Below are 4,450 nucleotides of genomic sequence, written 5' to 3'. Positions count from 1 at the left end.
AGGCCCTGGGTGGGGATGCCTTACCAGGGATCCAGCCTGGCCCTCTGACCCCCCCAGGCCCTGGGTGGGGATGCCTTACCAGGGATCCAGCCTGGCCCTCTGACCCCCCCAGGCCCTGGGTGGGGATGCCTTACCAGGGATCCAGCCTGGCCCTCTGACCCCCCCAGGCCCTGGGGGGGATGCCTTACCAGGGATCCAGCCTGACCCTCTGACCCCCAGGCCCTGGGTGGGGATGCCTTACCAGGGATCCAGCCTGGCCCTCTGACCCCCCAGGCCCTGGGGGCTCCCTTACCAGGGATCCAGCCTGGCCCTCTGACCCCCAGGCCCTGGGGGGCTCCCTTCCCCGGACTCTCCGCCCCACCCCTGGGCTCGGGCTCTCTTCTCCGGACCCGCTGCCACCACCCACCCCACAACCCACTTCACCCCCAGACCCGGCCTCTCTTCTCCGGACCCGCTGCACCCCCCCAGGCCCTGGGGGGGATGCCTTACCAGGGATCCAGCCTGGCCCTGTGACCCCCAGGCCCTGGGTGGGGATGCCTTACCAGGGATCCAGCCTGACCCTCTGACCCCCAGGCCCTGGGGGGGGGGATGCCTTACCAGTGGGCCAGCCTGGCCCTGTGACCCCCCCCAGGCCCTGGGGGGATGCCTTACCAGGCATCCAGCCTGACCCTCTGACCCCCAGGCCCTGGGGGGGGGGGGATGCCTTACCAGGCATCCAGCCTGACCCTCTGACCCCCAGGCCCTGGGGGGGGGGGGGGGATGCCTTACCAGGGATCCAGCCTGGCCCTGTGACCCCCAGGCCCTGGGTGGGGATGCCTTACCAGGGATCCAGCCTGGCCCTCTGACCCCCCCAGGCCCTGGGGGGGATGCCTTACCAGGGATCCAGCCTGGCCCTGTGACCCCCAGGCCCTGGGTGGGGATGCCTTACCAGGGATCCAGCCTGGCCCTCTGACCCCCCCAGGCCCTGGGTGGGGATGCCTTACCAGGGATCCAGCCTGGCCCTCTGACCCCCCCAGGCCCTGGGTGGGGATGCCTTACCAGGGATCCAGCCTGGCCCTCTGACCCCCCCAGGCCCTGGGGGGGATGCCTTACCAGGGATCCAGCCTGACCCTCTGACCCCCAGGCCCTGGGTGGGGATGCCTTACCAGGGATCCAGCCTGGCCCTCTGACCCCCCAGGCCCTGGGGGCTCCCTTACCAGGGATCCAGCCTGGCCCTCTGACCCCCAGGCCCTGGGGGGCTCCCTTCCCCGGACTCTCCGCCCCACCCCTGGGCTCGGGCTCTCTTCTCCGGACCCGCTGCCACCACCCACCCCACAACCCACTTCACCCCCAGACCCGGCCTCTCTTCTCCGGACCCGCTGCACCCCCCCAGGCCCTGGGGGGGATGCCTTACCAGGGATCCAGCCTGGCCCTGTGACCCCCAGGCCCTGGGTGGGGATGCCTTACCAGGGATCCAGCCTGACCCTCTGACCCCCAGGCCCTGGGGGGGGGGATGCCTTACCAGTGGGCCAGCCTGGCCCTGTGACCCCCCCCAGGCCCTGGGGGGATGCCTTACCAGGCATCCAGCCTGACCCTCTGACCCCCAGGCCCTGGGGGGGGGGGGATGCCTTACCAGGCATCCAGCCTGACCCTCTGACCCCCAGGCCCTGGGGGGGGGGGGGGGATGCCTTACCAGGGATCCAGCCTGGCCCTGTGACCCCCAGGCCCTGGGTGGGGATGCCTTACCAGGGATCCAGCCTGGCCCTCTGACCCCCCCAGGCCCTGGGGGGGATGCCTTACCAGGGATCCAGCCTGGCCCTGTGACCCCCAGGCCCTGGGTGGGGATGCCTTACCAGGGATCCAGCCTGGCCCTCTGACCCCCCCAGGCCCTGGGTGGGGATGCCTTACCAGGGATCCAGCCTGGCCCTCTGACCCCCCCAGGCCCTGGGTGGGGATGCCTTACCAGGGATCCAGCCTGGCCCTCTGACCCCCCCAGGCCCTGGGGGGGATGCCTTACCAGGGATCCAGCCTGACCCTCTGACCCCCAGGCCCTGGGTGGGGATGCCTTACCAGGGATCCAGCCTGGCCCTCTGACCCCCCAGGCCCTGGGGGCTCCCTTACCAGGGATCCAGCCTGGCCCTCTGACCCCCAGGCCCTGGGGGGCTCCCTTCCCCGGACTCTCCGCCCCACCCCTGGGCTCGGGCTCTCTTCTCCGGACCCGCTGCCACCACCCACCCCACAACCCACTTCACCCCCAGACCCGGCCTCTCTTCTCCGGACCCGCTGCACCCCCCCAGGCCCTGGGGGGGATGCCTTACCAGGGATCCAGCCTGGCCCTGTGACCCCCAGGCCCTGGGTGGGGATGCCTTACCAGGGATCCAGCCTGACCCTCTGACCCCCAGGCCCTGGGGGGGGGGATGCCTTACCAGTGGGCCAGCCTGGCCCTGTGACCCCCCCCAGGCCCTGGGGGGATGCCTTACCAGGCATCCAGCCTGACCCTCTGACCCCCAGGCCCTGGGGGGGGGGGGATGCCTTACCAGGCATCCAGCCTGACCCTCTGACCCCCAGGCCCTGGGGGGGGGGGGGGGATGCCTTACCAGGGATCCAGCCTGGCCCTGTGACCCCCAGGCCCTGGGTGGGGATGCCTTACCAGGGATCCAGCCTGGCCCTCTGACCCCCCCAGGCCCTGGGGGGGATGCCTTACCAGGGATCCAGCCTGGCCCTGTGACCCCCAGGCCCTGGGTGGGGATGCCTTACCAGGGATCCAGCCTGGCCCTCTGACCCCCCCAGGCCCTGGGTGGGGATGCCTTACCAGGGATCCAGCCTGGCCCTCTGACCCCCCCAGGCCCTGGGTGGGGATGCCTTACCAGGGATCCAGCCTGGCCCTCTGACCCCCCCAGGCCCTGGGGGGGATGCCTTACCAGGGATCCAGCCTGACCCTCTGACCCCCAGGCCCTGGGTGGGGATGCCTTACCAGGGATCCAGCCTGGCCCTCTGACCCCCCAGGCCCTGGGGGCTCCCTTACCAGGGATCCAGCCTGGCCCTCTGACCCCCAGGCCCTGGGGGGCTCCCTTCCCCGGACTCTCCGCCCCACCCCTGGGCTCGGGCTCTCTTCTCCGGACCCGCTGCCACCACCCACCCCACAACCCACTTCACCCCCAGACCCGGCCTCTCTTCTCCGGACCCGCTGCACCCCCCCAGGCCCTGGGGGGGATGCCTTACCAGGGATCCAGCCTGGCCCTGTGACCCCCAGGCCCTGGGTGGGGATGCCTTACCAGGGATCCAGCCTGACCCTCTGACCCCCAGGCCCTGGGGGGGGGGATGCCTTACCAGTGGGCCAGCCTGGCCCTGTGACCCCCCCCAGGCCCTGGGGGGATGCCTTACCAGGCATCCAGCCTGACCCTCTGACCCCCAGGCCCTGGGGGGGGGGGGATGCCTTACCAGGCATCCAGCCTGACCCTCTGACCCCCAGGCCCTGGGGGGGGGGGGGGGATGCCTTACCAGGGATCCAGCCTGGCCCTGTGACCCCCAGGCCCTGGGTGGGGATGCCTTACCAGGGATCCAGCCTGGCCCTCTGACCCCCCCAGGCCCTGGGGGGGATGCCTTACCAGGGATCCAGCCTGGCCCTGTGACCCCCAGGCCCTGGGTGGGGATGCCTTACCAGGGATCCAGCCTGGCCCTCTGACCCCCCCAGGCCCTGGGTGGGGATGCCTTACCAGGGATCCAGCCTGGCCCTCTGACCCCCCCAGGCCCTGGGTGGGGATGCCTTACCAGGGATCCAGCCTGGCCCTCTGACCCCCCCAGGCCCTGGGGGGGATGCCTTACCAGGGATCCAGCCTGACCCTCTGACCCCCAGGCCCTGGGTGGGGATGCCTTACCAGGGATCCAGCCTGGCCCTCTGACCCCCCAGGCCCTGGGGGCTCCCTTACCAGGGATCCAGCCTGGCCCTCTGACCCCCAGGCCCTGGGGGGCTCCCTTCCCCGGACTCTCCGCCCCACCCCTGGGCTCGGGCTCTCTTCTCCGGACCCGCTGCCACCACCCACCCCACAACCCACTTCACCCCCAGACCCGGCCTCTCTTCTCCGGACCCGCTGCACCCCCCCAGGCCCTGGGGGGGATGCCTTACCAGGGATCCAGCCTGGCCCTGTGACCCCCAGGCCCTGGGTGGGGATGCCTTACCAGGGATCCAGCCTGACCCTCTGACCCCCAGGCCCTGGGGGGGGGGATGCCTTACCAGTGGGCCAGCCTGGCCCTGTGACCCCCCCCAGGCCCTGGGGGGATGCCTTACCAGGCATCCAGCCTGACCCTCTGACCCCCAGGCCCTGGGGGGGGGGGGATGCCTTACCAGGCATCCAGCCTGACCCTCTGACCCCCAGGCCCTGGGGGGGGGGGGGGGATGCCTTACCAGGGATCCAGCCTGGCCCTGTGACCCCCAGGCCCTGGGTGGGGATGCCTTACCAGGGATCCAGCC

The sequence above is a fragment of the Lutjanus erythropterus genome, unplaced genomic scaffold (assembly GCF_056507025.1).
Source record: "Lutjanus erythropterus isolate fLutEry1 unplaced genomic scaffold, fLutEry1.hap2 Scaffold_229, whole genome shotgun sequence".
In the NCBI taxonomy this organism is placed as follows: Eukaryota; Metazoa; Chordata; class Actinopteri; order Lutjaniformes; family Lutjanidae; genus Lutjanus; species Lutjanus erythropterus.
This window is presented reverse-complemented; position numbering follows the sequence as displayed.